This window comes from Perca flavescens, chromosome 2 (assembly GCF_004354835.1).
Source record: "Perca flavescens isolate YP-PL-M2 chromosome 2, PFLA_1.0, whole genome shotgun sequence".
NCBI lineage: Eukaryota > Metazoa > Chordata > Actinopteri > Perciformes > Percidae > Perca > Perca flavescens.
In genome coordinates, this window is record NC_041332.1 from 16,565,871 (window position 1) to 16,579,084 (window position 13,214).

At 39.2% G+C, this 13,214-nt stretch overlaps 1 protein-coding gene across 2 annotated transcripts in view; it reads left to right on the top strand.

Annotated features, from left to right (window-relative positions):
* Positions 1-5,976: 5,976 nt before the first annotated feature.
* add3a (adducin 3 (gamma) a) overlaps positions 5,977-13,214 on the top strand; it is a 114,781-nt gene continuing 107,543 nt past the window's right edge. For both annotated transcript variants that reach the window (XM_028594476.1, XM_028594486.1), the window contains exon 1: positions 5,977-6,199. The gene's annotated coding sequence lies outside the window, so the exon portion shown is untranslated. The remainder of the gene's footprint in view (positions 6,200-13,214) is intronic.

Consider the following 13,214-nt stretch of genomic DNA (forward strand, 5'->3'; position numbering starts at 1 on the left):
AGGAGGAGTTTGTGTTTGATTGTTCAGAATTTTTGAGAACTCTCTTCAAACTTAAAAATGTTAGGGTAGTATTCAACTTTCAACTTTAAAAAAAAGCACTTCTGACATTTTTACATTAGTGTGTTTTGGATAGAATGTACAGACTCAGAGTGGGGGATCCAACTGACTGAGTGAGGAGCAACAGATGCAAATTTATTTTTACTTTGCTATACCATCCACAGTTTTAACTCTCATAGATTTATTTTAAATGAAAATGTAGGGAATGCTGTATCCTTTGCTATTGTCCTCACATTTCTTACAACACACACCATTCTTGCACAGGATGATCAGCAGGGTGTCATGATATCTGACACAGAATTAAACATTGAGCAATAGGAGGAAGGGTTTTTGAGCTAGAAGCAGGACTATCTAAGGTGTGATAGAGCCTTGTCTCTTTGAAAACAGCTGTTGGTGTTGAGGCCTGAAGTCAGTTAGGAGTCAGTCAGTTGGTCCATCATGACATAATGTTAACTGACAAATAACACCTCTCTTCCTTTCTTAACTCCTCTCCTCCTTTCTTCCTCTTCTCTTCTCGGCTTCTACTTTTCTGCTCCTCCTGTGGCAGGACGTGTTGCTAAAGTGATCTGCGCACAGAAGGAGTGGTGGAGGGAGGGGGAGACTGTATGTTTGACAGTTCAAAAATGTCCATTTAATGATGATTATACCTCTGAAGTTTGTTCTTTTATTCAAAAACCGGGAATCCAAAGGGCAAAATAGTATCATCACCAGAGAGATAAAAGTCTGGCGAACGCATTGATATGGTTTGTGGTGTGAAATATATGCGACACAGAGCAGGTAATAAAAAGGCGGAAGAAGGAGAATAAGAAGATTAATAAGTATGGGGGATAATAGTCATTGTGCCGATTGCTGCTATTGCAGCACATCTGCACACATGAATAGATACAAATAAAATGTAAAAAAATATACTGATTAACAATAAGAACAGCAGCCAGCCAAAATGAAACTATAGAGCTAAATCAATTTCAGTGCATGTATGCAACTGTAACATGAACATTTGAGCTATTTGAGCAAAACCATGAAATTAAATCATCTTGCTAAATTTACAACATATAAGACATATGGTTGGGCTTGATGGCAATACAAACAAATAAGGTGCCCAAAATCAAACTTGTAGCCTCAGAGTTTTTCCGCTGGTTGCTGAGTCGATCCATTCTTTTCTTTCCCCTTTTACGACCTTGTTTCTGCTTCTTCTTCTTTCCGCTAACAGAATATGCCTCAGACCTTGTGACAGGGTTGAGGGGAAAAAAGATGAGAGAAAATAGTAACTTGTTCTAAGAATAGCAACCCAATGGCCTATCATTGTGGGCTATTTTGGGTAGGCCACGCAGCTATTTACACATACTGGAGGACCTGTGTAGTGGGTCAGGTCCTTGCTTGCACTTGGCTTGTTTAAATCACTGATTGCAGCAGGAACTGGAATTGTGATGTGATCATGTATGCACAGGTTTACCATGTTCACACACGCATGCAGACAATAGACAGAGACAGCAAAAGACTGCGGCATATTGACACAGAGCAGAAAGTTTTGTAAATGGTGATCTAGGAAAGCTTTAATGTTTCAAAATGTTTGGGAAAAAATATTTCTTTAACTAAGTGACTTTGAGAGTATAATTATTATAATTACATGTACTTAGGTGAGGCTTTTATCCAAAGCAAATTACAATAAGTGGATTCAACCATGAAGATACCACCCAACACATAGCAAGAGTCAGGCAAGTACATAAAATTCATCAAATAAGCAAAAAAAAACTGCTTCAAGTGCTACATTTTAGAAAAAAGAGACAGAGAAAGGTAGTTGCAGTCAGTTGCAGATGCAGCGGACAATGTGTAGGGTTTCTGATGTCAGTGGGGAGTTTGTGCCAACATTGTGGAGTCAGGACAGCACACAGTTGCGATTTTGTTGACCGGTATCTAGGGGTGTGAATCTTCACTGGTCTCACAATTCGATTCGATTACGATTATCCTGTCAACGATTCGAATAGATTTGATATCACGATGCATCATGATGCGTCACATCGTCAATACTATTACCGTATATATTGCTACACATGGTTTTCATCGTCAAATTCAAGCAGTCAGATATATATATATATATATATATGTATATATATATATATATATATATATATATATATATATATATATATATATATATATATATATATATATATATATACATACATATATATATATATATATATATATATATATATATATATATATATATATATATATATATATATATATATATATACATATATATATATATATATATATATATATATATATATATATATATATATATATATATATATATATATATATATATATATATATATATATATATGAACTCCTTTCTTATATCTGCTCTTGAAGAAGACACTTCATGAATGTAGCGGAGTCTGAACACAACAGACAAAAGACAGATACAAAAAAAGCAGCGAGCGGAAAATCAACAAGTAGGCAATAATCGATAACTGTCTGTCACTGCATCGATGCAGAATCGTCCAGGTCTGCATCGCGATGCAATGACTATATCAATGCCCCTACTGGTAACTGGGCCCCCCCTTGTAGTTAAGGCCTAGACACACCAACCAGACGGTCGACCCTCGGCAGAAAAGGCAGTCGAACTGATCAGTCTCCCCAAGTTGGTCAAAAAAGTCGCCCAAAAATGAAAACCGACAGCTGATTGGACGAACGCGTCATGTGGGACTGGTTTCCCTGGAAATTCAAAGACAGACTGTCATGGCGGCTTGTTCAGAATACGTATGTATACATATTGTACTAAAATAGTTCACCAAAATGTGTTTCTGAAAACATTTTAAGCAAGAAATATGCCATGCAGTTGCTGAATCTGTCTTCATTTCAGATCGACAAAGGTCAGTTTAAAAGATTTTCGTAAGATTTTGAGAGACTCTAGTCACGTTCATTCCGCTCGCCATTTCCGGATTAGCACTCCACCAATTAGATGGGTCATTTGAGTCCGACTGCCGGCAGTGCCCGCTCCGCCAATTATACATGTCAAATCGGCCAAAAAGGCCGACGGCCCCTCGGATGGACAACAGCACGGAACACACGGAACAGACTCGAGTCACCGACCTCGCCAGAATGTCCAACGTCGATTATCGGCTTGGGAAGTCTCAGGCTTGGGGTGTAGCAAGCTGTTTGGCAGTATAACAGAGCGTAGTGGACAGGATGGGGTGTATGGTTTGACCATGTTCTGGAGGCTAGTACCCGTGTCTTAAACCAGATTTGAGACACGGATGGGAAAATGTTGTCAATATATTGGGAAATAAATGTAACGACATCTTCGACAAAATAAGCAGACCACATCGATGTCCTTTCAGGTGATAAAAAAAAGATGAATCCTTTTAAAATAATGTCCTTCACCTTATTTAAAATCGGATTTTTAGAACGTAGCACCAGATTTTCTTCATGTCCAGGTCTGAATTAAAGTTATTCTAGAAGATACAGACTTTGGAACAGATACTAGATAATACACAAATATGACGGTTATTAATGATCTTTTTAGAGTAGAAACCGGTCTAATAATACCAGTATCCAACAGGATCCAATGGAAGTAAATTCAGATAACACTGAGTTACTGAGAAGCATTAACACACCAGGAGGGATTTCAATTTTCGTTGTATGTTTTTAATGATACAATGACAATAGAGGAATTCTATTGCATCAAAAACTAAAGCATATTCCTTTGGTGGTAGGAATACCATACTTGTTCAGAAGTTCAGAGTTCGGAGTATGACATCAACGCACCACTAGAACTGAGGAGCGGTTAACTGTATTCACAGCTGTCTGTGAAATAACTATCTCATTACCACACACATTACAATATTGCACCATTATGCTACTTGCACACTGGTCACTTCACATTTAATATTATACATATTTCATTTTGTTATATATCATTTTGTTACACTATGTATGTAGGTTATACATTTTATTCTACACTTGTATATACATGTTCATTTTTTTCATCCCTCTAAGTATATTTTTCAGCAGTTGGACTGGCATTTTTATTTTTGTTTTATTTCATCTTATTCATTATTTCTAGTATATTTGTTGTATTTTCTGTATGTGTGTGAGGTAGTATGTGTGTATGTCCTTGGTAACTTGTAAGTTGCTGCTTGTAACAAAGTAATTTCCCAATTTGGGATTAATAAAGTATATCTATCTATCTATCTATCTATCTATCTATCTATCTATCTATCTATCTATCCAGGAAAAATCCATGGACAAAGCAGTTGTCCAAGAATAAGGATTTGTGTTTATTTATCTCGCCATAATAACTACAGCCACGTGAGGTCGCTGCCTAACAAGAAACAAAAGGTTGTTATGAGCTGCTTGCACAATCAACCTATACGGCTGTTTTCTGGGTGAGGACAGTCTGAATTTGGTACAAATAAGGGTTTATATTGTTGCTACAAATCCTACAAGTCCTTCACATTAAACAATAATTTTTATTGGTCTGAGATAACTAGAATTGGCAGAGCAAACATCCAAAAATTCACTGGTCCCCAAATTTGTATGGTAAGCCATGTGGCATGTTGATTTCTTCTTTTTGGGAATAAGACTACCAGGAGGTGCCAGCTGCCTCTTGAATAGTAAAATATAGGCGTTTGATATAAAAGCCTACATCATATTTGCTCATAAAAGCCAATAATGCACATTGTAAATGTTACTATCTTAAAACTATATGAATAAAAGTGATGCTGGTGTCCTCAGGACATATATGTATTACATTTCAGTGTTGCAGTGTTGTATTACATCCCCCCCCACAATCAAACTCAAACACACTTTAGACTAATCCACTTTAGATACAAGAACCATGACACTACCATGATAAAAACATTCAACACAGAAAAAAGAGACAAATCATTATTTATGCCTCCTTATCCAAGGAGTGCTGTTCCTGGATCTGCACTCATCTCAGCCTACAGGTTGGATACTCACCCTTATGGCCACTAGATGGAAGCAGTGCAGCATATTTGCATGAGTCATATTTATTTTAATTTGGATGCTATGTTGCCCGAGCCTCAACTAATTCATTCTTTCCACCAAATATACATAATTACCCTTTAGATGACAGTAGCTAAAATTAAAATGAATGCTAGATAAAAGCTCATGAAAATGACCTACATAGCCCAGAGCAGGGATCTTCAAAAGGGGGTCCGGTAGCATTAGAGGGTCCTCAGAGTCAATGCAAGGGGGCCTCAAAGTTATTTTTTCATTTTTTTTTATTTTTAAATTGAAAAGTCTTAACATGAATCCAATATATTATGAGCAAATATAAACCCCCACTGCTAACTACGGACCGGTAGACACTAAGGTAGCCATCCACAGATACAGTAGCCTATATCCTAAGGATTCACGTATTCATGTATGTTTAACATTAAAACATGATTTATAAAATCATACCAACATTTTTGTTATTGTAGGCCCATTTTAATATGCAACTTCATGTTATACAATACATATTGTATAACATGAAGTTGCAATAGGTGGATGGATAGGGGGGTCCCTGATCAGTCTCTCTTTCAGTTAAGGGGTCCTTGGCTTAAAAAAACGTTGACGACCCCTGGCCTAGAGAGTACACACTGAATATATTTGCATGCAGCACATTCATACTATACAGAATGCCAAGTGTAGCCTGTACATTGTCCGAAATATACGTTAAGATATTGTTACCTTGCGTTTATAGTCTGTTCTTTGTAACACGTCCGATGCTACTGCTAAAGATAGCCTTTCTGTCTGAACTGGGGTATACATAAATAATACACATCAACAACAGCCCGCCTGAGTCACGTGCGCTCCGTCTCAAGCAAGGGATTCGCGAAAAAATATGTTCCCGGTTTTAATGAATTACATTCCACTTCCTGCCATATTGTGAGCCAGCGTTTCCGCTTTCGCCGGCGTACTAGATGTACACAGCATGTGTTTGGTGCCTGCGCAGCCCGCAGGGAGCGGGTTTAACCATCGCGTTGACTAAAAGTCAGTGAAAGCGTTCGGACTCGTCGTGCTTGATCGGAACCATTGAATTCAAACAGTGAAACTGATTTAGAAAAGGTCCGGGGGACACTTGTGTTGGGTCGTCTGTCAGCTAACCGGAGCCTCAAAGAAGGTATGTGGATGATTTCATTCATTGATTCATCACTGATCATAACGGTAGGCGTTGCTTTGTGGTTGCATTATCCTTTGCCTTGATGTTTACCAGTGTGTAAATGAAAAATATTGCGGTAAAACAAGTTTATGCGTCATACATGCTTCGTAGCATTTTGTCCAGCAGCTTGTGAAAATATGCAACATTTTCCACAGTTAGTTATCCAAACCGCTGCAATATTATTAACTTTAATCATAAATAGCCTAGATACTGTGTGAGTTGTTGTATTTGACATTTTAGGCACACTCTCCAGAACGCACTGGCTTAATTCTTCCATCAGTTCTGTAGGCGTATTTAATGTAGCTGTCATATTATTTATTCAATGGTGTAAATATTGGAGGGAAAACAAACCTCTGTCAAAAAATGCCCAGGTTTGCTGTGCTCTTTTTATGATAGGAGGTCAAAGGTCAGGGTCAGTCAAGGTAACAACCTCCTGCTGGTAAGGGATTCACACAGTGCCACATTTCCTAGACTAAGTATTAATACCAAAATTTGCCAATTTGTGGTGTTCAAGTGACAAGCAAGCACATTATCTTATAATAACTCACATATTTCAATGAGATGTAGGGATGAAGAAAGCCTCTTTAAAGCCCCCACAATGTGTGTATAGCATCTTCATTAGGATGGTATACTGTACGTTTTTGTGACCATTACTGTTGTACCATTTTCTGTGTCCCTGTATCGGATTCTTATAGCGTGGTTGCTGTATTCTTTGCTACTACCACTATGAGTCGCCAAAGTCTGAGATCTTCAAGTCTTACACAAAGACAAGCACCATGTTGAGCTGGTATTTTTTTTGGACTCAAAGGAAAATAGCACTGTAAATTATTGGAGGTGGAAGTTTAGGTTCAATTTCTTTATCTTCACTTCAATTTGCAGTTGCATATCAGGATGCAGAGTTGTTTTTTTGATGGGCAAAACTATACACAAGACAAACTTTCCATAAGTTATTGGCAGTTATTCATAAATCAATTACTAAGCTCAGTAATGTAGGAGTTTTTGTATTCTCCCACAGCAAAAATGTTAAAGTGTCATGGAAACCTTTCACTTGTAGTTTATGTCATTAGTGCAAGTTGTTCCTGGTTACACACTGATGTTAACAAAAAACAGTGCAGCAGGTGGTCATGAATATTATTATTATTGGGATTATAATATCTTCCTTCTGCATTAAAGCTGTTGTTGAGTTAAGGAGGCTATCTGGTGGTAATGTCTTTTCATCCTTTCTGCTGGATGACTCTTTCACCTGCAGCTAAAAGTTTTGCAGCTAAACCGGTTTATTCATAGCAGAGGTGGGACCAAGGCACTGTTTTGCAAGTCTCAAGTAAGTCTCAAGTCTTTGCACTGAAGTCGCAAGTCAAGTCTAATAAGTCCCAAGTCAAGTCCAAAGGCCAGGTATTTTGAGTCCTAAACAAGTCATAATGCAATATTCACCAAATTTAAACAACTAACACACAACAGATTACATTTACACAAATCATGAATGCCTTTTCAAATGTGTATTAATTTTATTAATTAAGTTTTATCAAGTGCTACTGAATTTAATAGCACTGACACTGCACTTTCATAATGTTTTATGTCAAAAATAAATTTAAGGGATAAATGTAAAAGATAAAAACTCACTTTATGGTTGAATTATCTGTGTGCACATACAGTGAGGAAAATAAGTATTTGAACACCCTGCTATTTTGCAAGTTCTCCCACTTGGAAATCATGGAGGGCTCTGAAATTGTCATCGTAGGTGCATGTCCACTGTGAGAGACATAATCTAAAAAAAAAACAACAGAAATCACAATATATGATTTTGTAACTATTTATTTGTATGATACAGCTGCAAATAAGTATTTGAACACCTGTCTATCAGCTAGAATTGTGACCCTCAAAGACCTGTTAGTCTGCCTTTAAAATGTCCACCTCCGCTCCATTTATTATCCTAAATTAGATGCACCTGTTTGAGCTCGTTAGCTGCATAAAGACACTTGTCCACCCTATACAATCAGTAAGAATCCAACTACAAACATGGCCAAGACCAAAGAGCTGTCCAAAGACACTAGAGACAAAATTGTACACCTCCACAAGGCTGGAAAGGGCTACGGGGAAATTGCCAAGCAGCTTGGTGAAAAAAGGTCCTCTGTTGGAGCAATCATTATAAAATGAAAGAAGATAAACATGACTGTCAATCTCCCTCGGACTGGGGCTCCATGCAAGATCTCACCTCGTGGGGTCTCAATGATCCTAAGAAAGGTGAGAAATCAGCCCAGAACTACACAGGAGGAGCTGGTCAATGACCTGAAAAGAGCTGGGACCACCGTTTCCAAGGTTACTGTTGGTAATACACTAAGACGTCATGGTTTGAAATCATGCATGGCACGGAAGGTTCCCCTGCTTAAACCAGCACATGTCAAGGCCCGTCTTAAGTTTGCCAATGACCATTTGGATGATCCAGAGGAGTCCTGGGAGAAAATCATGTGGTCAGATGAGACCAAAATAGAACGTTTTGGTCATAATTCCACTAACTGTGTTTTGAGGAAGAAGAATGATGAGTACCATCCCAAGAACACCATCCCTACTGTGAAGCATGGGGGTGGTAGCATCATGCTTTGGGGGATTGCGAGATTTTGGGGAGCTCAAACTCCGTGTTTCTCAGCGACAGCCCAGAAACCTGACTGATCTAGAGAAGATCTGTGTGGAGGAGTGGGCCAAAATCCCTCCTGCAGTGTGTGCAAACCTGGTGAAAAACTACAGGAAACGTTTGACCTCTGTACTTGCAAACAAAGGCTACTGTACCAAATATTAACATTGATTTTCTCAGGTGTTCAAATACTTATTTGCAGCTGTATCATACAAATAAATGGTTAAAAAAAAATCATACATTGTGATTTCTGTTTTTGTTTTTTTTGATTATGTCTCTCACAGTGGACATGCACCTACGATGACAATTTCAGACCCCTCCATGATTTCTAAGTGGGAGAACTTGCAAAATAGCAGGGTGTTCAAATACTTATTTTCCTCACTGTATGTGTTTAAGAGAGAACATAACAGTGTGCATAAAACAACATAAACAAAGGCATAAACCATTTTATTCACCCACAAGGTTGCCCATTTTCTGTTACTTAGGAGTTAGGGATTGAACCCACAACGCCTCTGTTGATGACATGATTTAGCTTCGACTTAACGTTACTGTTCTTTGTGCAACTTCAATTGTTGAACAAAGTTGGAAGTTGTTGAATCTCCATCTGTGATTTTCGACCTGCATGTTTTGCATATTGCAATCTGTTTTTTGTTGACCACTACATAGTCTTCATACGCAAACAAAATTATCTTTGGTGTCATTTTCAACTGGCACTCAGCGACATGACTTCACTTTCTTCATCTGTCAGATTGGTTAAAGTGGATCTGGGAAATGAATGGAAATGCATTTACCTTATTTGTAAAGCGCATTTTACCTAACATACTTTTTAATCTTTGATTTTGGGGAAAGGTATTAAGTCTTTTCAAGTCAAAAGGCTGAAGTCCAAGTAAAGACACTGGTCATTGGTTAAGTCCAAGTCGAGTTGCAAGTCTTTTCTGAAATTCTCCAGTAGAGTCTAAAGTGATCAAATTTGTGACTCAAGTCTGACTCGAGTCCAAGTCATGTGACTCGAGTGCACATCTCTGATGTATAGTAACAGTGACTCTCACTCACCGTAGGTTTGCATGCAACGGGGTGTACACCGCTATATTATGAATTAAACATTAACTGTTAAATGGCCACCAGCTGGGTTACCTTGTACATGTTACAGCACCTTCTATCTTCTCGCCTCTGTTTCCTGCCTTTTCACCATTTGTTTCTTGTTTTTCTTCTCCAATTCTTTTCCTCTTGTCATGCCCCCAGGTTCTGCAGATTAAAAGTCAGGCAGACACCCCCCCCACAACCCGACCATCCCCTCTCAAAATTGCACGTTACCCAAGAGCACCTCCTCAGCACCTCTGGCGCGTAGATATTTCTCAACCTGTAATGACTCTCTGAAGATATCCATTTCCACATCAAAGCCTGGCCGTCTGAACTTAAAAAGGACCCAGACAAATATGATAATTGTCTGCAAGAGGCCTGCACTGACATACTTGATTTTTCATTTTGGTTTCTTTTTTCCCCCTTCTCTTATTTTGCTCCACAGAGCCCTCTGAAAAGCTGTGAATGTTCACCATATGGACCTGAAATCTAAAACGGTATTCCCCTCCTTCTCTGATTCACTCGGATAGAGGGGGCCCCCGTTCAAAATCCTTCAGGCTGGAATAGATAGAAAATGCAAACACACTCCATATTTATTTTTCCTGCACCTCCGCACATCCTTTTTGATGTAAACTCAATTTTCCAGTGTTTCATAAGGTCCTCATGAATATTGCAGTTGCTTGAGACTCCCAGGAGGTGAGACAGTGAGGTTTCTAACTGGTCTTGACAAAGTTGACAAAAGAGGAGGAAGCATATAACCTACTTCTGAAGCTTGAAATTAAAGTTTTCAATGTGAAAACTTCCATCCATCTTCGTCCACTTATCCGGGGTCGGGTCTGGGGGACTGGGGGATCCCGAGGCGTTCCCAGGCCAGGTTGGAGATATAATCCCTCCACCTAGTCCTGGGTCTTCCCCGAGTCCTCCTCCCAGTTGGACGTGCCTGGAACACCTCCCTAGGGAGGCGCCCAGGGGGCATCCTCCGAGTGCCTCACGGATGACTGAGCTTCTCACCCTATCTCTAAGGGAGACACCAGCCACCCTCCTGAGGAAACCCATTTCGTCCGCTTGTACCCTGGAAGACTTATTGAGCGTAATTTCTACGAAATCTACACCAGTCTCTGTAATCTGATCCCCATTTTTTCCAAATGATTGATGATAATGTAGTCTTTACATAGGTCCAAATTACAGGTCCATCAGATTCCCCTAATATAAACAGCTTGTGAAGATAAGTCCAACTATTGGTAGCCATTTCAATACACCTGGCTTCCATTAAAACCAATCCATACAGATACCTGAATACTTGAATGTCATGCAGCAGCTTAGTTGCTCTGCCGACATGGGTTTCCAACACACTATCTAATCTAATCTACAAAACTGTCCCACTGATCAACACATCTGCAGCAGTCTCTCTGTCTGAGCTGCTCTCTTTTGTTTATTTTCTCTGCCCTAATGAATGGCTTTATAATAACCCGAGGCAACGCAGCTAATCTTAAAATCCATGCCGAGACACAGGAAGTACAGTGTCCACTGTGGTGGGGGATGGACAGACAGCCTCATAGATTAGAGTGGCAGTGACCGGTTGAGTGGCTGCAGGGACTAATGAGGCATGTCCATAGGAAGACTTGATTGCTTGGGAATGTTTTGGTGAAAACAGGAACTGAAGAACAAGGAGGGAGAGAATATTTGATGAATGTTTTTTGTGCTCTTTGAGTGACAGGTGTGTAGAAGAAGAGGAGGTGCACGCATGTTGCAACCCCTTCAGTGATTTTCTGGTCTCGATACCTATACTGCAAACTACAATTCTTTTGTATTTATTTATTTTTCTGCGTAGCACCCCACAGAAAAAGGGAAATCATGTGTGTGCTGGTGAGCCTGAAGCCATTTAAAACGCACACGGCACAGTGAATTTGAACCTGTCCAGAGGATAGAGATGACTTCATCATTACCTCACCCTGCTCTGCTAGAGAACTTATCAAAAACATGTGGCTCCACTCTCCTTCTACACTGCAAATTGATTGAGTCTTGGACTCCAATGTTTTTCCTTTGTTAGAGGACGTGTGTGTTTGCGCGCAAGCAGGCTTCATTTTTATTTCTTTGGATTTCTTGTCTCTCTCTGGGTTTTGACTTCATCTGTCATTCATTTGGCTTGTTTCAGCGTATAGCTCTGGGTTTGGTCAGACAGGGCCACGGCCACTGAGTTGGACATAATTATACGTTATACTGAGCATTTGAGCCTGTATGTACGTGTCTGTTACGCCCATTGAAACCAGATGAAATACATAACGGGGATAACATTTTATTGACCATATAATTAACCATACAATACAGTACTTTAAAGGACTAGTTGGACATTTTGGATTTTGTTACTTTTGGACGGAGCCAGGCCAGCTGTTTCCCCCTGTTTCCAGTTGATGTGCTAAGCTAACTGGCTGCTGCAGTAGCTTCATATTTACTGTACAGACATGAGAGTGGTACTAGGTAGGGCTGGGCGATATGGACCAAAAGTCATATCCCGATATATTTTGGCTGAATATCGATATTCGATATATATCCCGATATTTTTTTCCGCAAAGTGAGAGCCAATGTTCAGTCAAAGCCAAAATCAAATATGACTTGTCACAAGTAGTTTCATAGAAACAGTTGCAAAATCAAATGAATAATAAACCGGTTTCTTCACCTGGTTCATGATTAAATGCTCAGCTGTTCAAATAACAATAAAATGTAAACCTAAATACTGTATAACAGGAGTACCTTTTTTGAAATCAAAGCTCCATATTTGTGATTCGTTCCAAAGGTCAATTAAGCTTTTGATATTAATATAATTTACTTTGTTCAAAATGTAATGCCTCATGCCTGTAAGCCTAGGTTTATAGTCCCATTCTTCCACTTGATACTGCTTCCACTTAAGTAAACTAAAAGATGAACTATCGACTACAAAGAAGGAAACTAAAAGAAACTAATCAATGTGTTAATACAAAGAATATTTATTATGATCGGTTCACAGATCTGAGTCCAAACGGAAACTTCACCCTTCTGGACTAAGAGTTTCTGCTTCAAGGTGAAGTTTAAAACGGACTGAAATGTCCAGGCTCATTCCTCCACTATTTATTTCTGTATGTATTTATGCGTTACATGTAATTTTAACGGGCACTGAGCTCCAGATCCTGCAGCCGCAGACGGTCTCTGCTGCCTCGCTGTAGCTTCTCTCCGTCCGCCTGCCGCCGGCAAACTTAGTGGAACTTTCCGCCGATATCGACATACAGGTCG